This window comes from Microtus oregoni, unplaced genomic scaffold (genome assembly GCF_018167655.1).
Source record: "Microtus oregoni isolate MIOR12 unplaced genomic scaffold, Mior012 000031F_ref0000149, whole genome shotgun sequence".
Classification (NCBI taxonomy): domain Eukaryota; kingdom Metazoa; phylum Chordata; class Mammalia; order Rodentia; family Cricetidae; genus Microtus; species Microtus oregoni.
This window is the reverse complement of record NW_024543090.1, coordinates 17513937-17541448: the sequence shown is the minus strand read 5'-3', so window position 1 is coordinate 17541448 and position 27512 is coordinate 17513937.

Sequence of the window (27512 nt, the reverse complement as noted above, 5' to 3'; positions counted from 1 at the left end):
TTAAAAAGTAATATAGTAAAAACAAATAAGCCATGTAAAGATGGAATATACACAGAGAGTCTGGGTTATGTATATTATTGTGTTTTCCTTGAATTGTTTGACTGTGAAAGCTAAGTAACATACACACACACAAACACACACACACACACACACACACACACACACATATATATATATATATATATATATATTAAAGGTTTCTTGACTTCAAAATATGGGTCTAAGGATACGTTGCTTTGGAAAAGAGGTTCTGCTTTGTTTCTACTGAAGATGAGAACCTATGGATCAATTCCAGACTAATGTGGTTTGATGGACCAAGACACCCTGAAAGGTCCCTGTCAACACCCACAAAAATACTTTGTCCAGCAAAAAGCAGGAAGCAGTTTGGAGAGGACTATGTCTATATTCCCAAATATTTATAAATGTTTGTTTACATTTAAAGGGAGATATGCTATAGAGATTTGCATTGGTATGGATTTTGCTTTATTGATACAAATTAAAGGTCAATTTTGTTATATGTATAGTTCTATTCTTCATTAAAGTATTGTGTTTGTGCAGCTCATTTAAAAATGTAATGTGTAATTAAGAAATATAACTTAATAGAAAGTCATCTATAATAGTCAATCTTGTAGGTTTTCTAGATGTACAGAGATATATTTCAGATAGATAGGTATTCTTCAACCATTTCAAAGCGTTACAGAATATGGCATTTAAAATGTTTTAAAGCCGGGCGATGGTGGCACACACCTTTAATCCCAGCACTCGGGAGGCAGAGACAGGCGGATCTCTGTGAGTTCGAGACCAGCCTGGTCTATAAGAGCTAGTTCCGGCACAGGCTCCAAAGCCACAGAGAAACCCTGTCTCAAAAAACCAAAAAAAAAAAAATGTTTTAAGAACTTAAGACTTTTTATGACAGTGAGACATATCTGTTCCTGGAGCACCAAGCTACTTCAAAAGGATTATGGGCATCAGAGAGGCTCCTTATGGAGTTTGCTAGCCATTTGGATAAGAAACTGCTCTTGCCTGGACTGCTTGATGCTATGCTGTATGAACTGTATATGCAGGACCCACAGAGAAATGACTGATGAACTTGCCTAAAAGTAGAATGGTCCTTTAGGGTTCCTGCTTCATGAAAAAGTCTGCCAGACATTCTGCTGAACACAGAAGAAAGTGACTGACAAACTGGCATATTGGCAGACCTGTCTTTCAAATTTCCTGCTTCATAGAAAAGTCCACTGGATACTTTGGGCCTGTAGACTGAAGATGGACGAGGTACAGAAGAACTTTGGGTGACTGTCTAGGCAACAAGATGTCTCTGTCAATTCTAGAGTTTTGGAAGTTGCTTACAATGCACTACCAGTTTACTTAGGTAACATTATATCCTTCTGGAGTCTTTGATGGTGTTGAAGAGTAGATAGTTATAATTATAGTTTTCCTTAGTTATGATAAAAGGTAAAGTATACATAAATATTATAACCATAATTCTTTTTATTTAAACAGAAAAAGGGAAATGATATGGAAGGTCCTTCTGTCTATGTGTTGCTTTTATTGGTTAATGAATAAATAAACTGGCTTGGACTGATAGTGTAGAGCAGAGCTAGATGGGGAAAACTAAACTGAATGCTGGGAAAAAAGGAGGCAGAGTCAGAGAAAGGCCATGTAGCCCCACTGGAGCAGGACAAAACTTTACCTGGTAAGTCATAGCAATGTGGCAATACAGAGATTACTAGAAATGGGTCAAATTAAGGTGTAAGAGTTAGCCAGTAAGAAGCTAGAGCCAATGGGCCAAGGAGTGATTTAATTAATATAGTTTCTGTGTGATTATTTTGGGAGTCTGGGTGGCTGGGAAACAAACAAGCAGCTTCCTACTACAGGTGGGTCTCTGTAAGTTCCAGGACAGCCAAGCCTCTGTAGAAAGACCTTGTCTCAATAGGGGGGAAAAGGGTGTTTGAAAAAGCCACAAGAAATCATACTATTTTTATCCAAAATTATTAAGTGCATTATATGTGTGTGTGAATGTGATATATATATATATATATATATATAGTGTGTGTGTGTGTGTATGACTATACCACCTTAGCTGACAATGTTTCCCAAAGAGCCAAAGACAATCTGACAGAAATTCTAGTTCCAAATTACCAAATGTGAGAAACTCCCTTTTGAGTTGTTGGCTAGGAGAATCCAAGAAGACTCACAAAACAACATGGGCTATTGCTTTGGCCCTCCATTTCCTCCCAGAGATTGAAGGAATGTCCCTATTGCTGAAGATACCAGGCACTAGAAAATCTTCTGTGAGAGCATGTCTCATAGAAATACCCAGAAGCTTCAACCATGGTACCTTAACAATATGACTGCCTCAACAAGACCTGAACAATTATAACATCAACAGACATGGAAGGGGGAAATCTCAGTGCTGAAGTGTTGACAGAGGTTTCTGTCTTGCTGGGACTCACAGTCAATCAGTACAGAGGCCTACATTAATTATAAACAGATAAGCCTATTAGTTCAGGCTTCTTTTTAACTAACACTGACATCTTACTTTAATCCATAATTCTTGTCTGTGTTAGCCATATATCTTGGTCCCTTTATCAGTGAGCCATTCTCATCTTGCTTCCTCTGCATCTGAATGACAACTGCAGACTGAGCCTTTCCTCTTTTCATCCCGCCTATACTTCCTGCCTGTCTACTGGTCAATCAGTGTTTTGTTAAACCAATATAAGTGACAAATCTTTACAGGGTAAAAGACCATTGTCCCACAGTACTGAAACAAAGTGTTGTAGGGTCTATCTGAAGTAAGTTCCTAAGAAATCAAAGACTAAGCAAAATGTAACATGTGGAAAGATGACAACATGCTTGTAATAGAATATTTCTAATAGCAAACTGAGAATCATATAGATCATTCTTCTAACTGGGTGTTTAAGGTGCACAGAGACAAAAGGATACAATTTAAATTTTTTATACCAAATAAAAGTCATCTAATTTTATGTTAACTCAAATATTTATTGAGTATTGTCACAAATATGACAAAGTCCTAGGAATTTAGGTGATAACGGTGGATAAAACAGAATACAGTAGCAGCCCCTAAGAATCTTCCATCCCTGCCTCTGTTTTAATGCCTATCTTATATCTAACTCTATATTTAATGGAAATACAGTTCTGAAATAAAGTATTTTTCACATTCAATTGTTAGTATCACTAGGGATCTATTAACATTGAATATTTTTCCTTTCAGTATAAGATTTGAATGTAAAAATAGAAGATGTTATAAATTATTTATATATTATCTTACTTTCATGCCTAATATAATATTCACATGAATGAAAAAATTATCCTCAATTTTCAGTTGGTACAAGATGAAGCTAAATCCCTTCAGCAGAGGACATGAAAGTAATTTTACCTCTCAAAATGTTGTTTTATTTTGTTTAATTTGAGTTCCTTCAGAGGGCATTATGTATTTGTGTGTATATGTAGGTATGTATGCATATATGTATGTGTGTGTGCTCTTATAGATATGTGTGAGCTTGTGTGTGGATGTGTACATATGTATGTCAATATGTATATCTGTAGGTGTGGATGTGTGAGTATACATTCCTTATACAGTATTACATGTATATACGCCTTAAAATTCTCAGTTGATGACCAATCTATGTTTTTATATGATTTTTTCTAAGAATAACATAAAATAAAAAGCTCAAGTGTTCTGCCTGAAGAATTATTTTAATGCATGCTACAGCCTAGAATAAAAACCTAGAATAAAATACAATATATACTTCTATGTCTGGAATCTATTGCTCAGAATTTCAGCCCTGAGTTTTCATCTATTTTGGTGCACTGTAGGGTACTTCCTTCTCTTTGTGATATATTGTATATCTTTAAATAAATATATCAAATTTATATGTCTAACCTGATGTTGGTGAGGGTATTTGAATCTTTTCAACGTGGAGCTATTGTAAATGATATAGTAAATATTCTTGTGTCTTTTGTCAGATCTTTTGCTCATTTCTCTTGGGTAAATGCCCAGAACTAAAATTCTTGTGGCAGGGTGATGTATAAATTGAGATAAATACAGCTAAGTAATTTCTGCAAGTGTTCTCAACTCATTTGTTCTCCGACCAGCTCATATGTTGGTGTCATTACACATCCTTTTCTTCCATTAACTTTGTTCCTTTTTTCTTACATTTTAGGCATTTTTGTGGACACATATTTATATTTCTTTTTTTTTTTAGTTTTAATTTTTGTTTAAGTTACATCTTGAGCAACTTGTTGAATCCCTGGTTTTCTGAGAGCCTTCTCTGAGGATGTCCAATCCCTGCATGTGTTTTCGCTAATCTGGCTCTTGTTTTCTCTGTTGAATTGTAGATTCACTTACTAGATTTCTGTCTGTTTATAATTCACTTTTCCAGGCCATTCCACTTAATAAAGAACCTCAAAACCTCAGTGGAGGCCAGCCTGGTCTACAGAGCTAGTTTCAGGACAGGCTCCAAAGCTACAAAGAAACCCTGTCTCAAAAAGAAAAAAAAAAGCCTCAGTGGTGTGCAATAATAAACATATATTTCATGCCCAGTTTCCATTTTGGTGGCAGGTCAGATGCAGCCATTCTGGATCCTACCAGGCTAATTTGGACCTAGTTTTTCTTGATTCAGCATGGCTTCTTCATGTGCCTTCTCATGACTTCACCTGCCTTCTCATGGTTTCATGTGCCTTCTCATGGTTTCATTTGCTTTCTCATGGCTTCATGTGCCTTCTCGTGGCTCCATGTGCTTTCTCATTCTAGGAATCTGGCTGAAGATAAGAGTTTCCATGACTGAAAGTCATAGAAAACTAGCAAGGCTTTTGACAGCACTGATTCAGTCGAGGAAAATACCCTATGTCCTTTCATGCCATTGGCCAACACCAGTCACATGGCTAATCCCAGAGGCAATGAGACGGAGGAGTACTATTCTCTTTCAAAGGAAAATTATGGGGCTGGAGAGATGGCTCAGTGGTTAAGAGCATTGCCTGCTCTTCCAGAGGTCCTGAGTTCAATTCCCAGCAACCACATGGTGGCTCACAACCATCTGTAATGAGGTCTGGTGCCCTCTTCTGGCCTGCAGATATATACAACAGACAGAATGTTGTACACATAATAAATAAATATTTTAAAAAAATTATGTAGAAAGTGGTAGAAGTTTAAAAAAACAAAGTAAAATAAAAGAATACATGTTACAAATATTTTTCCCACTCTCCCTCAATAATGTCTTCCAAACAAAGAAAAAAATGTAATAATAAGGTAGAATGTGAAAATATGATCCTTTAAGGTTCGCAAGTTTGGAAAACACCACCATCTTAGATTTGTATACACCTAAGCATATAACCTCACTCACACACTGAGGCATATGTTTTATTGACATTATACACACATAAATAATAAATAAATAAATAGCTAATTTTACTAGGGAGGGGGGGATGACTGGAACATGACGGCCCAAGTTCAATCACCAGAACTCCTGTAAAGGTAAAAAGAAAGAACGGACTCCACAAAGCTGACTGACCTTTGACTTCCACGCAAGCACCCCTCACACATCACATTCATACAAAAATAATGTGCTTTTAAATTATTTAAGAAAAACATACAACCTCAAAACAAAGAGAGAAAGGTGAGAAAAGTCCAGTGTGGCTCACACCTATAAGCCCAGCACTTGAGAAGCTGAGGCAGGAAGATCACCATTAACTCAAGGCAAGCCTAAGCTACAGAGAAAATTCCAAACCATCCTGGGTTATGGCTATCATCCATCTTCAAAAAGTAGACAGAAAAAGGCAGAAATTGAAACAACTTGAAGCCCATAGCTGCACTCTGAGCATATATGCATATACATATACCTACATACATACACTCTCCCTCAAGTGTTTCAAGGAACCACCGTTATATGTTGTGATGAAGCCCTTATTTCATCTGATGTTTAATGTAAAAAGAAAATTTGATCTAATATATTTTCAAGTATTTTGACCCCATTTTGCATGGAAACAGGGCTGGACTGAATTCAGGGCCTTGAGCACAGTAAGTAAGTGCTGTCACCAAGATACACCTGCCAGTCTCCTGCCCCATTTTCATCTCATCTTGTTTTGGAGCTTTAATTAAACACACACACACACACACACACACACACACACGCATGCCTGCAGCATACGCCTACATAATCATACATACACATACAAGCATGCACACATCACACATACACATACCCATAAACACATATGGACACACACACATATACATACACAATACATACAGACATGCACAGAAACACATAACTACTTCCAACACAGACTGATACACTCACAGAGACATATACACATATATGCTTGCACACAGTTACATATACCCTTTTACATAGAGCAAGAGAGACACAGAGAGAGAGAGAGAGAGACAGAGAGACAGAGAGACAGAGAGACAGAGAGACAGAGGGAGAGAGATTTTCTTTACCAAATCTCATATTTTTAAAGCTATTTTACATTTCACGTTTCTACCCAAACATTCTCTGCTTCTCTTTTTTTCCTTCTTTCTAGTCTATTGTTTAACATATCAGATTTCTCATTTCAACTATATTATTTAATTCTAGAATTTCCTTTTGATTTTTTCCATTCCAGTAAATTTTCCATCTTTTCATTTATTTTCTTGAACATAAGAATTATTGTTGCTTCAATATTAATCTGATAATTCTAATATCTTCATGTTCTACTCCTCTGATTTTAGCTTATGATTTTATACTTTCTTTTGTGTCATATGAAACTCCTTCTAAGACATCTGATAGCTTTGACTGAAAGTCAGGTGTCTAGTATTCTTCCAACAGATAGAGTATTTATTGACCCACTAAAACTGGGTCTTCATGAAGCCGCAACTGAAGACCTGAAGGTTTTACAACCGCCCCCACCCACACTTTTTTCCCAACATCTTGTGAATTCCCACATCTTCTCTTGGCTGCTTTCTTTTTAGCTGTTTCTTCTGCTGGGCTTTTGATGCTTGCTTTCCAGGATGCTTTAAAAATTACATTTCTTTTAAAAGTTACAACTGTCTCTAAATTTTACATAGATAAATGGACCTATTTCTTTGCCATTCAGTTTTCTTCAGGATCTTAACCCCTAAAGTCCCCTTTGACTTAATAGTGCTCCACCCCAACCCTAGTCCACTGAAGCTACCTCCTACCCTAAATCCTTTCCATTCACACTGTGGGCTCTGTAAAACTAACAGAGCCACTAAAACCATCGCCAACTCTCTCATAGCCTAAAGAGTAGAAGAAAAGCAGACAGGGTTTGCCTCCTCTAAAGGTGTTTCCTTTATTCTTAACACCTTCTTTGGATGCGGTCAAATGAGTGTTTTGCCGTTTATCTTTTGCATTCATTGTGTGAGTGGGATTCATTCTATCATTGGCAGAAATGAAATTCCTTTTCTAATATCCGAGTGTTCCCTCCCATTTTCTTCCTAGCCAATTCTGCATTGCTCTTGTAACCCCTTGGCATGTGCTTGCTGCTCCCTGATCTTTTCAGAACCCAACAAGGCAGAATTATATGTCTTTGTATAAGGAGATGCCAAGCACTCTGCCCTGGGACCCTCCAACATTCCTCAGCATGCCTACATACCTTCTCAACATGCCTATGCACCTCCCAAAAGGTGTATCTTAGAATCTGTAAGGTGATGACCTCAATACCCTTTCCTGGTTTTATTTATTTCTCCTGTTTCTATGGAAACTGCACTGGCTATGGTAATGAGCCTTGAGCACAACAATGAGATTTAACACTACAACAGTAACATTATTTTAGGCCGAAGCTGGCCGGGAGTCGTGGGGGGGGGGGGGGTCAAAATAAGCAAAAGCTACAACAAGGACTGCTGTTTATCCATAAACTAAAATCTAAATGGACTGAATTTTCCATCACTTGCTTGTCTTATCCCCTATATGTCTAGTCAAGACTTACCTTTATCCCCCTGACCAGTCTGACCCACTTCTTCATCTCTCTCCTGCTTTCCTGTGCTAGCAATGGCAGGCTTCCTCTGTCCCTTGTCGACTTGATGTGTGTGAGGGCTGGAGGCAGAGGCTAAGTTGTCCTGACACAGTAAAGTGTGGGCGGCAGTGCTGAGCAGCCAGAGGACACAGGAGTTCCACCATATTAGGCTGTTTGTCACTCTGATGTGAACAGTGGCCGTGAGGTTATTAAATAGACTGTCCTGCTTGTTCTTCTTGTTAGTATTTCTGCATTCTCTCCCATGCCGTCGTCCCGGGTTTTTTTCCATGGCAACCTCCCAATTACCTTGTGGATAGGGATTCACCCACTGGGAATCAAGCAGGCCTGGGCTGTTGAAATCCACTGGGCTACTCAGCCGTGTGTTCCTATGTTTGCAATTCAACTGTGCTAACTCATGGAAACTGCTCTGGGACAGACTCAAATCAAAACAGACAGCTTCCATTTTTACTCTGAAAATCAAATGGAAAGACTTATTTTAAATGGGTCGTTGGTGGCTTGCCCCAACGTGTGAGGCATATGTGCTTACTTAGATAGAGTGGAATGTTAATTTTTAACAAGTCCAAGTAAGTGTCTTTGTCAAAGAGACTTAAAGACGAAGTTGCCTCACGTGGAGTGTGGACTGTGATGGCCTTCTATTTGTTAACGGGGATTTATTTAATAAGTACTATATGCCAGTACTATACGAAATGATCCTAAAGGTAAAGAGGTGAATAATAACTTAAATCTGGGCTGGAGAGGTTGCTCAGTGGTTAAGAACCCTTGCTGTTCCTCCAGAGGATCAGAGTTCAGTTCCCAGCACACACATCAGGCAGTTCCCACCTTCAACTCCAAGGAATCTGACACCCTCTTCTGGCTTCCAAGGACACACGCACACACAAATAAATAGAGAGATAATCATGTCGGGACTCTGGTATTGTTCATGGAAAATACTTACCAGTCCCATAGGTAACTATGGAAATGAGTATGTGCATCATTTTACTATAAAATTCTTCACTCTTGACACTAAACAGTATGGTATTTATACCTTAACTCTGTATAATTTGTAGCTAAAAGAGCAAAGTCCTTAGATTAAAGTTCAAATATTAAGCCAGGGCCAGAGATTAAGTTAAAATATCAAATCAGGTGGTCTTGGAGCACGCCTTTAATCCCAGCACTTGGGGGGCAGAGACAGGTGGATTTCTGTGAGTTAAAGGCCAGCCTGGTCTACAGAGCAAGTTCCAGGACAGGCTCCAAAACTACAAAGAGAAACCCTGTCTCGAAAAATTATATATATATACATATATATATATATATATGTGTGTGTGTATATATATATATATATATTGCTATTTAAAAGATCTGAATAAAGCCTTCATAATAGCCACAGTGTGAGTTCAACTGTATCCTTTATCCTCTGAATCATCCCCTCCACATCAAAGAACATACATAGGCATTTACACAGGTAGAGTATACCTTGAAGCTCTTCACCTAATTAGAAAATAAGTTAATCACTATTAAGTATTTAATTTAGCCTGTACCCTGCGAGGAAGGTGTAACAAAACTTTACTGCTGGGATTAAAACTGCTTAATATTATGTAGCGTATCTTCTGGAGGTTAAACAATGAATAGCGTAGTTCCCAACCTCAACAACATCCACATCTCAGGATGTGCCTTACCTCGTCAGACTCCACACAAATACCCCAGTGTCTCCGTGTTGTCCTGCCTCCTACATTGAATGACTCCCACACCACCAGGAATAAATAAGCAGCTGACGGATTTGCACTCGTCAGGTCTCAAGTTCAATCCACAGAGGCTTCCCTTCCTGGGACTTTTTTACACTAGCTTGTGAGGCAGCAGACTGTGTGGTGCAGTGACCAGTCTGCAGGCCATGGATACAAAGGCGGTTGTGCGAGCCGGTTAAGTACAGCAGATCAGCAGGGCATAGTGGCGCAGAAATCATAGCACTTGGGGGTCTGAGGCAGGTAGATCTCTGTGTGCTTGAGACCAGTCTGGTCTGCACAGTGAATTCCAGGATGGCCAGAGCCACATAGAGAGACCCTGTCTCAGGAAATCAAAATGCCAGAAGGTGGTGGCATAGGCCTTTCATTCCAGAACTGGGGAAGCAGAGGCAGATAGATCTCTGTAAGTTCAATGTAGCTGGAGACTGCTCATTCGTTTCCCAAATGCCCAAACCCAAATAAACATACAGAAACTATATTAATTATAACAGTTTGGCCAATGGCACAGGCATATTTCTAGCTAGCTCTTACATCTTAAATTAACCCATTTCTATTATTTTATATTTTACCACGAGGCTTGTGGTTTGTTACCTATTGCTTCTTGAGCAGCTACACGACGCCTTTTTCCTTCGGCAGCTACATAGCAGCTTTTTGACTCCACCTACTCTCTCTCTTTGTCTCTATTCGGATTTCCTGCCTGGCTTTACTCTGCTAAGCCATTGGTCCAAACAACTTTATTCATCAACCAATAAAAGCAACACATACACAAAAGGACATCCCACATCAGTTCAAGGCCAGCCTGGTCTACAAATCAAGTTCCATGACAGCCAGAACTACACAAAGGAACCCTGTCTCAAAGAACAAAAACAAAGTAAAAAAAAAAAATTTAATTAGTTAAAAATATATAAGTAAATAAACAAATGAATAAAGCTGTTCAAGTGCAAATTGTAATGAAATAGTTTAATCACATTTGTATCTGATTATTAAAGTTAAAATAATCATTTTCTGCCATACTTTGTAGTCTGTAACTAAATTTCACTGTAGTCTAGTGGAGTACTACGTTAAAACAGCTGACCTTTACCCATGAGGCCACTTCCTGCAAAAGAGTCTTCTCAGAAACTCGACTTACCCCATTCTCTGATCTGACTCCTTGAAGGTAGTATTCTTCCTTCTCTGACCTGACAAGAAAGTGCCCTTTTTCTAAGACTCTACATAATGACCACTTTCTTCCCTTCCTCAAAGCCCACCTACCGCGATGAAGGAATAGCTGCTCTGCTCAGGCTCCTCCCTGTTATTCTGTCCCGGGTCCTGAGGCTACCAGTACTTTATTCACCTCATCAAACAGAGGGGCAGGGACGGAGAAAGATGAAGAAGGTGGAACAAGAGAAAGCAGAGAATTTCCCACACCACCACTCTGGACTTTGGAAATCAGCGTTTTGCCAGGCAAGTAGAAAGAGGAAGCATTATGAAGACTCTGCCCATTCCCCAGGAATATGCGGCACTGTGACTTCTTCTGGATAGTGCAAACCAGCTGACTCAGGATGGCCATCTGGGAGTCTTCCCTGCATTCTGATGCTGCTAAAACACTCTGGTGTGGAAATAAGTTTTGATCAGAGATTTATAATAGTACCTTTAGCCAGGCCAACATGGTTACCACTGTTCACCCCTTTCTAGACTCAGGGTGTGTTTGTTATAGAGTGTCCTTATAAAGGTTTCTTTCAGGAGACAGAGAAGAGCGTCCTTTACTTAATAGGCCTCCTTTAAAGCAATTCAATAAATATAAAAAGTACAAATTATTTATAAATATAATTTACTTATAAATATAAATCTGTGTGTAAAAATAGTAAAATGTATAAATTTTAAAGAATACTACCTATGACCATTACTATTGGGAGTGTACAAGAACCTGATGGTAAGACCCTATAGCTAGGGGGCTGGAGAGATGGCTCAGTGGTTAAGAGCACTGACTGCTCTTCCAGAGGACCCGGGTTCAATTCCCAGCACCCACATGGCAGCTCACAACTGTCTGAAAATGCAGTTCCACGAGATCTGACACTTTCACACCAATGCACATAAAATAAAGTTAAATAAACCATTAAAAAAGAAAAAAAAAAGACCCTATAGCTAAAGACACCATATACTTTGGCCAAAGGGCATGGAGAAATCAAGGTGATCAGGAAACTTCCTCTTTGCTGGCTAACATTCATAGTACTGAAAGATGCTATGCAGGCTTTGGGAGGCAGGGAGAGGAATCCATAGTCTTATCTAGATGAAAACACTGTGGCGAACTATGTTTCAAACACTGTGAACTATGGTCAAGTGACAAGCTGTTCCCATAGGTGCAATAGTAGTAGGAATACCATGGGGGTAACCAACTGCCTTCTGGTTGGATTTAAGATGTACTCCACAAGAGTAAATATATACCTGGTACTGTAAATCTATCCAACAACCCATGGTTGGGAAACTCACAGGGTACAAAGGTATACCTTATATTATTCTAGTATATCAAACTTTCTCTTAACTATTATTGGTATGCCCGTAGACTGATACATCTCTCGGACCTCATTAGAGAAATTTCTTTGTGCAGTGAACTATGGTCAATACATAAACTCACAACTGGTGCAAAGATTAAGTGTTGGGGAGAATTCAGTCACAAACTGGATATCTACATGACCTCCAAACGCCAAGATTAGAGACCATACTAGAAGAGGGAGTGGAAATGCTTTAAGAGCCAGAGGTCATAAGGAACATCATGAAATGCTGTGTTCTGGACCTGCACTCATGAACCCACAGCAGTATTGGATGCCTGCACAAGACCAAGCCAACCAAAATTCTAGCATGGAAAGAACAGGGACTCATAAGCCCCATCCCTAGTCAAAGGGCAATTGACAGTTGATGGCTTCAGGAGGATGGAGAATCAGTTTTTCATCAAGGGTGTGTCCCCTAAGAGATCAACCATGCTCTAAGGGATAGTCCCACCTTCACAACTCTATGGGCAGCACAAATGGGACTCAATGGGTTATTTTTTTCACATATTGAGAGAGAGAGAGACAGAGAGAGAGACAGAGAGAGAGAGAGACAGATACAGAGAGAGAGACAGAGAGAGAGAGAGACAGAGAGAGAGAGCACAAACCTCTTCTATTTATTGTCCTCTAATCTCCCAGTCTAAGGTTCATGTTGTAATTACAGGAATTGCAAGCAAAGAGTATGAGATTGATAATTTTACTTTGTAGACCATGGTTCTTAAATTTATGAAATAGCCATAGTTTTTTCATACTAAAAAGTTAACACAATATTTTAACACTTATTTGGTGAAGAAAGAAAAGTTTGGGGAACCAAATATCAAGTCATTGATCATTAAAGCTAATCTCACAAGTATGTGGCCATGAAGTGAATCACCAAATGAACACTAGCAGCCAACTGTTATTTCGTGTTCAAGGCTGCACACAGGGAGTGTCCTGATTTGTTTATATTGTCAACTTAGCACAACCTAGAGTCACCTGGCAAGAGAGAATGTCAACTGAAAATTTTTCTGGATCAGATTGGCCTATGGACATGTTTTTGGAAGCATTTTCTTGACTGCTAATTGACATAGGAAGCTCATCCCACCTTGGGTGGTACCCTCCATAGGCAGCTTGTACTTGGCTATATAAGAAAGCTAGATGAACATGAGCCTGAGAAAAAAATCAGTAAACAGTGTTCCTCCAAGGTTTTTCCATTTCTTCTTGAATCCCTGCCCTGAATTCTCTCAATAATGGACTGTGATGTAGAAGTATAAGTTGAAACAATTTCTTTCTTCCCCAGTCAGATATTGCTGTGGTCAGAATGCCTCATTACAACAACAGAACAACAAACTAGAACAGGGACTAAGGCTGCTTGTCCAACACTTCTGATAGTTCTAGAAGTTCCAGAATGAAGAATCACTTCACTCTTTGATACAAAACGGGAATTGTGTAGTCCCAGTTCTAGACTAAAGTCCTCTGTAAATTCAGTGAACCTCAGTGATTGTTTCCAGGACCCATGATGTCCCCACACACCCTTACAACCTTTGAAGAAAGTATCAAAATTGTGCCAATGCAGCCGACTCAGTTACCAGGACACCATAGTGCTCTGATGTCCTCTGAAACCTCTTGTAACCTCTAGGCCATGCCTCCAGCTGAACAGAACTCCATATGAAAATCTTAAACTCAAACAGGAGGGAAACCTGAGAAATGGCTTCTGACTCACATGCATGCCCACAGTGGAAAGCTGTGAACCCACCATGTAGTCCTTGCTCCAGCAAAGCACATTGAACTTCAGGGGAAATGGTGCCAAAAGCAAGCTGGTGTCGCAGGGCTCAGTGGTGTCAAATCAGATTAGTTCTGTCTGCCTTTACCTAGCTGGGTGTCAAACAAGATGGTACTCTTTTATTGTATATAACTACTTGTAGTCCAATCTGTTCCTATCTTTGTGTATAGCTAGATGTGCAAAATGTGGTGCAATTGCCTTTTATGGAGGTGATAAATTTCATTTACAGCGTGTACATAATATGCATGTTTGCAGAAAACATATTGATCAAACCAGCTTCCTTTACTATACTTAAAATGCAGAGAAAATGCAGCATTTCCTAGATTAACATATGTTGCAACAGCCAAAAAAATGAGAAGGAAAACATTAATAATGTTCTGCTAAAAAAAAAATGCCCTAAAATGTCTTGGATGATTTTGCAAGTACTATCAAAGGAACTTATACCCATAATATGTCCTTGAGATCTCAGAACAGTAACCACTCAAATCACGGAAGAAAAAGTAAAATTCTTGGGGCTTCTTTTTTTGTCCTAAACAATCCAGTTTATTTCATCAAAAATTATCATTCAGAAGGATGTGGTACCAACATGTGTAGTCAGTACATGAAACCTGAAATAGGAGAATCTTAAGTTCAAGGCAGCCTGATATACAAAAAGACCTTGTCTTAAAAAATAAATAACAGATAATAGTCACCTTTGGAGTCCACCATTGCTGGATGCCAGGTTGTTCTAGGATCAAGAGGTTTGTAAAGTGTTACTCTTCAATAGGACAGCGGCCAGAGAGGGAAGGCAGTAGAGGTTATTTGAGTCATGGTGAGATGGCAAGAGAAGCTTAAGTGGGTCCCCAGCTTCTCCGAACACAAATGACCCCTCAGAGATGTCCAGGCTGGGTCCAGAGGCCCAGGGCATGGCACCCTTGCATCTACCAGTCCTTCAATGAAGCTGCTCCCATGAAGGAGGCATTTCCTAGGGCAGAGGGGCTGTTTTATCAGAAAATGAATCTCTTAGCTATGAGTTACAACCCACAGTACTTCTGGCTGTTGGAGCAGTCTTGCCCTATCCTGGACATGGTCTCCACTAGCCCACCTACTGCTCCACTCAGATTCACTTGTTTCAGATGAAGCCATTGCTCCTAGACACATGCTATTCTCCTGGCCTACGGAATATGAAAAGAGCAGGCAACGATATCCTAAAGCTTAATAGGTGTATTAGTTGCTGTTGCTGTAATAAAACATTGGAGGAAAAAGCAACTTATGGAAGAAAGTTTATTTTGGCTTTTGGTTTCAGAGGGTGGAGTCCATCATGGTAAGCAGGAAGCATGGCAGGAAGTGGTAGGCATGGGGTCAGGAACAGGAAGCAGAGGCATCACATATTCATCCAGACGGGAGGCAGAGAGAGAGAATAGGAAATGCCATAAGGTTATGAACTTCCAGTGCCTGCCCTCAGTTCTGTATTTCCTCCCATACGGTTGCACTGTCTCTCCAAAACGCACCTGCAACTAAGGACCATAAATGAATTTAACTTTGTTACCTTCACATTTTATGGGTTTTTTTCTAAACAAAATTGCATTACTGTTAATAGCCTTTTCTCTTCCTCAAACTTTAAAGTTAAATTCATTGCAGTTAATCTGGAAGCCAAGCTCCCCATTATTAGCATCACACCATTGCAAAAGAGGAAGTGAAAGCTGGGGTACACAATGCACCTTTTCCAGATCATACAGTTTCAAGATGGATCGTTGAATGTGTACATTGCTTGCAATCTGTCATTTACATGTGATTACCGAGTTAGGGCTACTAAGGACTGAAAAGCAAATCTCTCAACATGAACGTGGATGAGTAAAAGGTTTGCAGTTTTTGCTGTCTGCAGCTAATTGTTGGATATTGTTTTTAAGATTTCTTGGTAGTTATTTATGGATTGAGTGTTTTGTCTTCTGCGAACACAGGTGTCTTGAAAGAAACAATGGCTTCGTCACAACACCATTGATGTTTGCACAATCTTATAGTAGTTATGTGGTCATTATTAACGATAATTGCTAATATTCCATGCCTGATTTTTTTCAAAGAATGTAATACAGCCCTCATCAGAAATTTATGGATTATGCACTGTTCTTAGTCTTATTTTACACATTTATATAAAAAAGAAGGTACAAAGGTCAACTAGCTTATCCAGGGTCATAGCACATTTGTGTGTGAGTCTGGAAATGATAATTGTCTTGGACTATGTAAAGTTTGACAGACACTGTGGGTTAGAGAGAAAAATGAAGATTGGTAATATGCTTTAATTTGTTTGCAGTTATAGTATTAAATACATGTAGAGAATGAAAAATTTTAAAAGCTGAGAAAAATCAAAATAAATAAATAAAGGACTATGCAGGGACTTCCATCCCTGAAATTTTTATGTCTCACACTTGGCGCCAGCTTTACTCATTCGCTGTCATACCTAATATTGCTTCTTGTTTGCCATTTCTGAGATCTGTACCACTATAATGGGTCTAATCCCACACATGTAGAGGTTCTACCAAAAAATCTAAGAACTCTTCCTCCTAAGCCCGCATTCTGATACTGGGAAAATGACCCCAGAGTTGGTTCGTGGACCCAGTGGAACCATTCTGAGCTGGGACTTCAGCCAGAATTTATTTCCAGGCTCTAGATACCCTCATGCTAAAAGGTCATAAGGAAGTTTTGGGTCTCCAAGTCAGCAGTCCTTAATATATCTGGTCGTTCCCCTAACCCCGTGACCAGCGATTGTAGTCAATGAACCAGGGGTCCCGTTGGGAACTGAATTAGAAAGTCATTGCTGGGTGTGCTTTTTACGGTGTGGAGGGGTCCTCTCTTGAAAATTCTGAGTCTGAAAACTGGCTCATGTCCAAAACCTGGGCAAGAGGTCAGCATTTTTCATTAGCAAAGCTGCTCCAAGCGTTATACATTCCGAAACTCCTTTGTTTTGCAGAGAGGAGAAATACCACTGTCAACTGCTCACCCATCTTGTCCCTGGGGTCTATTCGTTATCCCCAGAGCACTCTGCAGGTAAGGACTCTGCTACTCCTACCTTGACACTCATGGTGACTGTGCATCCCTAGGTGTGGCTAGAGCTGCAGGCCATTTCCCTGGTCTCTGGGTTTCTGTGTCTTATCTTTATCATCGCTGGTAAGAAGCCCTTTCTTGTTTTAAAATTTGGTGCTTATTTACTCATTTTGTTTGTGTGTTGTGGGCAGTGGATGATGTAGGGAGGACAGCTTACTCTACCCAGTTCTCTCTTGGGTGGTCTCAGGGCTCAAACTCAGGTCCTCAGGGTTAGCGGACAGTACTCTGACTGTGGAGCAATCTCACCAGCCCCTAAGGAGCTATCTCTATAGGAGGACTTCAGCATGTACTTCAGCCTGCACTGGGAAGCCACAATGCAATCCAATTCATGCACCTATCTATTCCCTGTGGTTTTGATAAAGTTAATTCTAGGTTTTCTTCATGAAAATATTTTGGTGGATAGTTTTCTGCCTGTCTGTCTATCCACTGAATCAGGGCTCCTTAAATATTTTCCACTCATGAATCCTTTCCACATAAGAAACTCTTATGTGACACTTCCCAGTATATAGGCATATTTAGATGGATATCCATGTATGGATATTGAAAATCAAATATTAATAAATCATAAAGTAATTTACTTTAAAACAATTCATTGGTATACATGTAATTGTAAAGATGAGAATTTAGAGAATGGGCTCAGTGGTTAAGAGCACTCGTTGCTCTTCCAGAGGACCTGGGTTCAGTTCCCATCACCTATGAAGTACACAAGCATCTATGAAGGCAAAACACTCAAACACATTTAAAAAAAATCTTTAAGAGAAAAAGATGAAAGCAAGTTTCCATACTTATTGACAGGTGCACTGTTTGATTCATATAAAGAATCAGATCTTGGCCAAGGGTGATGGTGTAAATCTTAATGCAAAGGTGTGGAGGCAGAGGCAGACTGACCTCTGAGTCTTAGGGGCCAGCTCAGTCTACACAGTAAGTTCTAAGCCAGCCAGGGTAATACCATGAGACCCTGTCTCAAAAATAAATTAAATTTTGATTAAATATTTCATATCACATGACACAGAGTATCTTTAATGTTTTTCAGAGTTAGTCCATATTTTGAATTATAATCATCGATGCTGAGGCCATCATTCAGCATAAATGTATAATGTAAAATAGCAGAAGTAAACCTAGGGGTCTTTCCAGAAACTGTTCAGAATTCTGTCCAAATCCTAAATCATAATTCTTTGAATAATTTTGTATAAAAATTAAGTCTGCAACTCAAACAGCAATTTTTAAAAGGAAACATTCTTATATAATACAGTCCAAAAACAGACTTACATGCTGAGCGCTGATGATAGGAGAATATTAAGTCTTTGTTTTCTGCAATTCATCATTATGTCCCATAACTGCAGAAAATCCTGTATATATGGGGAAAAATGCAGCTCATAGCAGACAGCGGTCTCAGATCTTGGTGGAGGTGTGTATTTGGTGTTCATTGGTCACGAAGGCACAGATAGACTTTACCAAGTGTGCACATCCTGTGTTCAGAACTAAGGCTTCAGTGAAGTCACACTGCAATACCTGCAAGCCCTGCCAGAAACCACTGGCGCTCACTGTGTGTCTGAATTTGAGCTAATGATTTTGATGTATTCAGAACCTTTTCGCTGTTGCCAAAGTTTTTATGACTCACATATTTGATTACTGAATTCCATTTTTGCTTTGGAGCCTCCATTTTAATAAACTGTGCACTGCCAGGTGTGATGGCTCACGCCTTTAATCCCAGCACTCAGGAGGCAGAGGCAGGCGGATCTCTGTGAGTTCAAGGCCAGCCTGGTCTACAGAGTGAGTTCCAGGACAGCCAAAGCCACACAGTGAGACCCTGTTTTTACTTAGAAGAGAAAAAAAAAAAGCTACACGCTATAGGACCCGTCTAGATTTTGAGTCTCCATCATCTGCCCTGCACACTGGCATGAGTTGTTCTTCCTCCTTCCCCTTCTACTTTCTTCTATTCGCTATATTTCTTTGGGTTTTTTTTTTAAGATGAGTTACTGCTACCAGCTAAGCTGACCTTGACCTTGACGTTGGCTCAAACTTGGAATCCTTCTGCCTCATCCTCTTGAGTCCTGAGATTAAAGGCCTGTGCCGCCAGTAGCTATCACATCCTTCATACCTAAAATAGCCATCATAGCAACATGCTAACAACTCACCACATCCACTGGGATCTTTGATAGAATATTACATACCACACAACAGAGTTCCCATGTCAGTAAATTTCTTTAGTGTGTTCTTTTCCTTGTTTCAGCACCTTCGGTGTCCAGTTTCCTTAAACATTCTCTTGACATCACTGTGACATGTTGGCTGGATCCTTCAACTCCAAAGATCCAGCAATTTCCCAGTTGAAAAATATTATAAATTAATCCTGTGAAGAGCTATGGATCTAAAAATCAGGAGGCAAATTGGTAGTATAACTTGAGGGGAACACAAGAGGCCTCTCTATTTCTTTAAGTAAGAAGAAGCATTGGCTTCTAAAAAAAGGACATCCTTGGCAGCCACAGCCACTACTACCATCGGTGCTCAGGGACCATCCGGAAAGAGGGGCGGAGAGAACGTAAGGGGCAGAGGGTGGGGAAGACTGTTGTGAAACACTGTCTGCTAGACATGATGCAACATTTGTACCCATGAGCTCACAGCAGCTGTGGTTACCTGCACAAGGTAAAGCCAGACAAAATTCCAGCAAGGATGGGAAGAATCTCACCAGGATCCACCCCTAACTGAGGAGCTATTTAAAGTTATTAACTGAGAGGCAGACATGTGCGGGAAGATGCAGAAGTGGGTAGAGGGAAGAAATGGAGGTGGATATAATCATACTTCACTGCACACATATCTAACAGTCTCAGATAATAAAAACAAAAGAGAGGAGCGAGAGACTTGTACAGACCTGGGAAGCTCAGGGGAATTAGAGATTTGAGCTTTTGAAGCTTGTTGACCCAGGGTTCCATTGCTTCCCACTCAGAGCCCAAGCCTTGGCAGTCAGAATTTAAAGTTAAAAATAAAACCGCTGTAGAGACGCTGCACTCAGTATTAAATCCTGAATTGTTTCCTTGGCCCTTCTCCTCTCTCTCCAGCGGCAGTGGCTGGCGGTCTCTTTCTCTGCTGCCGCTGGTGCCCTCTGGCTTTCCGACTTTACCTCTGCTTTATGATTAATCACCCTGAGCCTTTTATGTCGTCTGCAGTTCCTGCATTGCCCACTATCCAGGCACCCTGAGATATGGCATCTTAAACAATATTCCTTTCTGTGGATAACCCATCACAAAGCTCCTGTCAGAGAAAATTTTGACAATTGTGTTACTAGGTATCAGCACCTTACTGATCCCACGGTCCTCATTTCCACCACTCAGCAGAAATTTCACTGCCTTGACTACCAAGTCCCACTTTAGAGCCAGCATCATAGGACCATGCCACCATGACCAGCTGTCATAAGTTGGCTTTCCTGTAAAATAAACTGGTTCTAAAATTGGTAACTAGGTAGCTTATTGGGGAATATTTCAAGATGCAATGTGTATAAGGAACAAAAGAACCAGGGTTTGCGAGAAGAATGCTGAGTTATAATGTAGTCACCACAGAGACCTCAGACAGTTCCCTGCAGAACTCCGGAGCTGGGTAGAGCCATCAGAAACATCTCACTGAGGCAGGATTCACCTAATAGATTCACAAAACTGTCCATGGAGAAGGACTCTAATGTTGAGCAAGATATCTGTCTTTGGAAAGATACAGGCAAATTCTGCGGGAGGACATGACAGTCAGCTTTTGGGGGAGACATTCCTACCTCTGGGAAAAGGAGATCTTTCATCTCAGTGAGTCTGGATGGCAGACCATCTTATCTACTTAGGGTAAGGGGAGGGTCAACACGACAAATGAGGAGCAAACAATTGAATCTTTGTTGACTCTTGTAATGTTAAAAAAAAAAAAGGTAAGCGCAAATCACTGTAAGCAGTGATTGATTTCAGATCACAACTGCCTCTAATTTCAGAAAGCAAGACCTGTAGTCCAAGACAGAGAACACTCCTCCAAATTCATTCTTGTCTTAATGCAGGGCACTCCCCTCTTCAGCCACTCAAGCTGGGTAAGTAAATCAGGAAGATTAAGATCCCAGAGAAGTATCTAAAGACAAAAAACAAAACAACTGGATTTTCCCGTACAAATAATCAGGTTGGGTATTTTCATACATCTATGCCTTTTGTGACACTTTTATTCATCCCAAGGAACTTCTCTCAGCACTGAGAGTATAATTTGAAAACAAAACTTATTTGAACTAAATCATGAAGCCTAAACCATAAGGGAAAAAAAAATCAGTAACAATGCCTACTGCCACACACCCTGCACAGAAACGAAGTCCTACCACTCTGCAATGGACGATTACCAGTCAGTCTGGGATTCCTAAAACAATGAGAACAGGGTGGCGATGCTGTCGTCTGTGTACCCTCGCTCAGTTCTCTAATGGAAAGCATCCTTCCTCTGCCGAGTCACTCCTGACAATGTTAATGACTCACTTTAAAGCGGTCTCTGGGCTATGATTCGTGACACTCAGCCTGGTTAGATGGGAGGGTTCGGCAGGTTTCTGGGGAGTGTCTTCGATGCAGAAATGCCTTGAAGACAGCACTTTATTATATTTAGGACAAGTATGACATCCCGCTTCAAGGGAGAGGCTCCTATACATATTGAGAAGGGATTTCTGTGGTTTAAGTGGGGAGGAGAACTTGGATGAAAAGAATGTCTCTGGGTTTTTCTTTCTTTCTTTTCTTTCTTTTTTTTTATTTGAGGTAATATAAAGATAGGAAGCAGAGAAGTGGAGGCAGGAGGCAGTAGGATTATGGGTAACGGAAGAATTCTGCCTGAGGGTATATGCCTGCTTTGCCTATTCCTGTATAACTAGAATATTTATAATTCAAATACTTATCTTTAATAATTAAAAACCAAGGAACATTAAAGACAAAAGGTAGAGAATATTATGTACACATGTGTAGGTGCCACGCATTAAATCCCCACCCTAGCAAAATACAGCAAGAGGTGGCTTTTACATGAGGTTAAAAAGTGAATATTTTAAATGTCTTGGAAACAGAATTTCTAATTCACTCCAGTTCCGCCAGGAGTGATACCTTGACTTCTGATTCCTACGCACATCATCAGTCATGGGGCTAGGAGCTAAAAATACCCAGCATGGTGGCTTGACATCGGCACATCAACAATTAAAAAGGATACAAATATTTCAGATTTTCAAAACCATAAGCGATCCCCCCAAGATTTATGAAAATATTAGGCTCGCGCAAGAAAAAAGAAAAGTCATTTTCAATTGTTTTCACTGAATACTCAGTAGCATCATCTATGTAAACCACTTCTCACAATGGAATGTAATATTCTCCACAGCCAGGAAGGCTCTCTGATCTTCTGCCTCTTCTCAGACAGCAAAGACACAAAGAGAAACAGCCATTGCTGTGAGTCAGAAAGAGTGTTTGAAAGGAGAAAGAGACCTCAACTGTGCCCCCTGGTATTCTAAAGCTGCCAATTATAACTATGATTACAATGAAAATACTGAAATATAAACAGTATTCATTGTGGAGAAGAAGTAACTGCATTTAAAGTAAAAACAAAGAGAAATAATGACCAAAATAGATAGGATGATGTGACTGAACTGTTGAAATATTAACTTTATGCACATATAGTTATTATATATATATATATGATAACTACAGAGAGAGTTATTGTTTCAACCTAACAACCAATGCTAATGGTTGTGATTTAAAAAAAAAAAACTTTACGGCAAAGTAAAATAAAATAATAAACTAACGGAGCTCAATTGTTTATGCTACAGAAAGCAGACTTCTTAGCAACCAAAACATGAACAAATGAGGATTGTGGGTGAGATGATCCAGAGCCATTGTTTTTGAGGTTTGCCTGCAAGTGAGGTTTCCATGGCAGTGAATTTACACATCATAGTTTCAACTTGTGTCTAAAAACAGAGGTGTTAATATTTACACCTTTGCTAATTACAGCAAGGAAGAGATTAATGGAGAATTAAATGTTCCTATCATTTTACCTTCCCATCACACCACGTAATTCCGAGTAGAACATTAACCCAACCTGACAACAATATGCTGTGGATGGAGGAGGAAGAAGGGAGACACAGAGACCCCTCTGTTCTAGGAGGAGCAAGAGTCAGAATGATTCCGTGATTGCAGGCAGTGAAAAAAACAAAAGCCTGTGTTAAGACTCTTTTTTGCAAAACTGCTCGTTTTTCTAACAGAAACTAGGTTTGGGTTGCTATAATGAGCCCACAAGAAACATAGAAATATCTTTTGTCCACCCAAAACCTACTGTTTCTATTCTGTTAAAACAAAAACAAAAACAAAAAAAAAAGAACCAGACAGGTATTATTGTTAAACCCAATTTTCCAGGGATGGTGTGTGGGGTACCAGTTAGGACCACAAGAAAATAAGAACTTACTGGAACGTGACTGGGGTGAAGGGAATAAAAAAAAAATTATCCTTCAGCAAATACTTTTTGTTAGTTGAAAGGAATTCTGCTTTTGTAAATGCTATGCTTTGGATCTGGAATGTCCCGAAAGGCCAATGTGTAAAAGGATTGGTCCACATCCTGTTGCACTGTTGGAAGCTGGCAAATCCTTTCAGGGGTGGGGCTAAGTGGGGGTGCTTCCTGCCATTGGATGTGTACCCTCTCCTCTTCTCTCCTTGGCTCCCACCTGGGCATTGCCATGTTCTCCCGTGATGAAGTGCTGCCTCATCATAGTGGGTCCAAATACAAGGCCAGGCATGTTCTGTCCCCTCCCAAACTGGGAGCCAAAGGCAGAACTTTCTGGGGATGATTGAGGCCATAAGGATGCTGCGTATTCTGCTGTCTAAAGATGGGGCATTTGAAAAAACAAGCTACTCTCCATGTTCAGATGGCTGGCGTATCTGGGGAGAGTTTTGAAACTCCACAATTGCTATTGTCCTGAAATACTTTTCTTGTCGTGAAGATGAAGTGCGGGCTCACAGAGAGGGTCCCTTATCTCCTTCCACTCTTGCTGTTTGTCTTATATCCTTATTAGCTCTCACCAAAGGGCAATCATAATTAAATTCTAAAGCAACGGATGAAGTCACCCACACCATCATCCGAAGGGCTGCAGATGACGACGGTGCCAACGACAGTGTAACCCTGCTTTCCTTTGATTCTGGCTCGACAGCATTAACTCCCTGACCCCCTGCAGCTGTCAGTGCCACAGGCTGCTTAAGTGCTGTGCAAAAGCATTTCTGTTTTATTTGTTCTAAATTTACTGGCTATTAATTTCACAGTGTGACCTCCTCGTCTCTCATTAGTTGGCAGATTCCGCTGTAGCCTTCAAAAAGCTCAAGATTCCCAGAAGTTCGTTCCTTTCTGTGCTGTTATCTGGTCGCCTTCCATAGCATGTGAAAAGCTCCTGTCTTTAAACATCCACGGTACCCTCTTCTGAAATTCCTTTTACATGCATATTCTTTACCCTTAGAATTTTATTCCATTCTTTAAATTTTATAATGGCTTCCGTGCCTTCCCCTCTTTCTCATTTTCTGACAAATCCAAAGGAAACTACTTATATCATGTAATGAAGAGTTTTCGCGATATTCAGTTATTTAATGCTCTCCCTTGGTGTTGTTCTCATTCAGACCCAGGGACAGGGAAGGACTTCTATTGTCTTAAGGCAGCAGGTGAATTCAGTGAGCCTGGGTGTCATTGTCATCTCTTCTACATATCTTTCAAGGTCATGAACCTCCCATTCCTGGCCTGGGTCTTAGATTTCAGGAGAAAAATAGTTCATTGGTTGTTGCTCCAGCCAATAGCATAAATAATAATGTAATAATGTTTCTGTTTGGGAATGGATTTATGAATCTTCAAACTGTGTGGGCCCAAGTTTCCAGAGATTTTGTGGTATCCAGGGTTCTTTTTTTTTTTTTTTAGCTTAGCAGCTGTACCCACCTGTCTTATAGAAATATCATCTTTGCTCCTGCTAGGAGCTTGAAGGCTGCATCCTTTAGTACTGCCAGTCCAATTTTAAGGAAAGAGCCCACCATTATAGAGAGCACTTCAAATCTCGACTCTGTGGCACCTACCTCCCTGCACTCTGTCCATAAGCCACAGGGGATTTGTAGGAATGGTAAACACTAAGAAGAAGATAAAAGCTGGTAAGAATGAGTAACTGTGTCTCCGAACCAGCTAGACAAAATTTTTAATTTGGGCTTGGCATAGTGGCGCACCCATGTAATAGAAGTGCTCAAGACAGGTGGCTCTCTGTGAGGTCAAGGCCAACCTGGTCTATATAGTAAACTAGAGGCTATTCAGGGCCCTCTACAAGAGTATCAAGCAATCTTAAGCACCGAGCCTTCTCTCCAGTCCCCTTTCTTTATTCTTTGACCTATCTTTTGCTTTATATTAAGGATTACACTCTGAGCATTGTAACTTTACACTTAATGAATTACAATAACACAAATGTGCCATCTTTCTGTTTTTACAAATATATCATGAAAGCTACTTAATAAAGATTGGTGTAAGCAGCTCCCTGGATTTCTAAGATTGTTGCAAATAAGTAAAAATAGAAATAATAAGCATCTATTAATAATGTATCACTAAATTGACAGTAAGGTTCTATAGCTTAAGAACTAGGAATGGAGCTAAATGAAACACCCATACTCGTGCCCTGATGGAGAAAGTAAATAGCTGTGAGCCTTCCAAAAGAGAAAGAACTCTATACATGGAAGATCTTAGGTGGAAAATTTAAATGGAACAAGATTTAATTTAGATAAATCTATAATTATTTGCTCATGAGAAAGCAACTCCTATCAAGTAATAACAAGCAAAATTCTGCAGGGAAGTCAGAAAAGGATTGAGTTCAGAGACGGATGCTTGCTGAGCTCTAATGAACGAATCACAGGGGGGAAATGTTTTTTTAGTTTAGCCTTTTCTATTGTTTCATTGATGGAGGAGGGTCATCTGTCTATGTCTTACTTCCATTGGTTAATAAAGAAACTGCCTTGGCCCTTTGATAGGACAGAAAATTAGGTGGGCAGAGTAGACAGAACAGAATGCTGGAAAGAAGGGAAGTGAGGCAGATGCAATGAAGTTCCGACCCAAGATGGACGTAGGCTAGAATCTTCCTGGTAAGCCACCACCTCGTGGTGCTACACACATTAATAGAAATGAGTTAATCAAAATGTGAGAGTTAGCCAGTAAGAGATTGGAGATAGTGGGCCAGGCAGTGTTCAAATGAATACAATTTGTGTGTTGTTATTTCGGGTGTAAAGCTAGCCATGTGGGAGTCGGGAGGGATGAAAAGCAGGCCTGCTCACCTCATCACTACATTTCATATTCACCCCTTTGCTGAATGAATGTCTGTCTGGTGTCTCCATCTATGATTTCCTATTACCTGATAAGTAGCTCCACCTTTAGCTGAGTCCAGGGCTTTAGGTATGAAATAAGCTCTCTGAAAAGTCAAACAAGCATCCTCCCTGCCACTTCATTTTTTAAATTGTTTTAATTTATTACAGATTATTACAAATTGGTTAATTTATCTGTAGAGTTAGCCAATAAGAAGCCTGAGCCATTGGCCAAACAGTTTGTAATTTGTATTAAGCCTCAGAGTCGATTATTTGGGAACTGCCAGGCAGGAGAGAAACATCCAGTTACAAGTAAACAAGAACATGTCTCTAGCTCTGGCATGTCGTCTCAAATAAACAGCAGAGGAAAAACTGTAAATGAGGAAGTAGATGATATTACTTAGTTTTTATTTTGGGAAAAATCCAGTATATACAGATCACAAATGATAGTCATTAACAGCTTGGCATTGAGATCACAGTTAAGAACAATATCTATCTGATTACTTAGCAATTTTGATAAATGCAAAAGTTGAGTAACATCCATGAAGATATGTGCCAACAAATATTTATATGTGTGTGTGTGTGTATCTGTGTGTATCTGTGTGTGTGTGTGTGTGTGTAGAAATGTGTGTATACAAGTAATGAACATATTACAGGACAGTAGATAGATAGATAGATAGATAGATAGATGATAGATAGATAGATAGATAGATAGACAGAAGACAGACAGACAGCTATTACTTTTCACCATGTGAGCACAGCTTAATTTTTACCCCAGAGTGAAAACAAACTTTAAAATGGAACAGTACCTAAAATCCACTAATGAGCCATACATTAAAGAGAATATTCTACAAATTTGTCAGGACCTAAAAACAGCAATGAACTTGTTAATATATACATTGTTAATATATAGATAAGAATAATGCATTTGCCTAATTTCGGTTATTTTGTTACTCAGTTAGTTTAGGAGTCTTATGAGGCTTCTTCTCACTGAATTTCTTTAGATTTTTCTCTCTGTTCTATGAATTGCATCAACACATAGCACATACTGTGACTTTATGGCTAACTAGGACAGGAAAAGGTCACGTCATTGAGT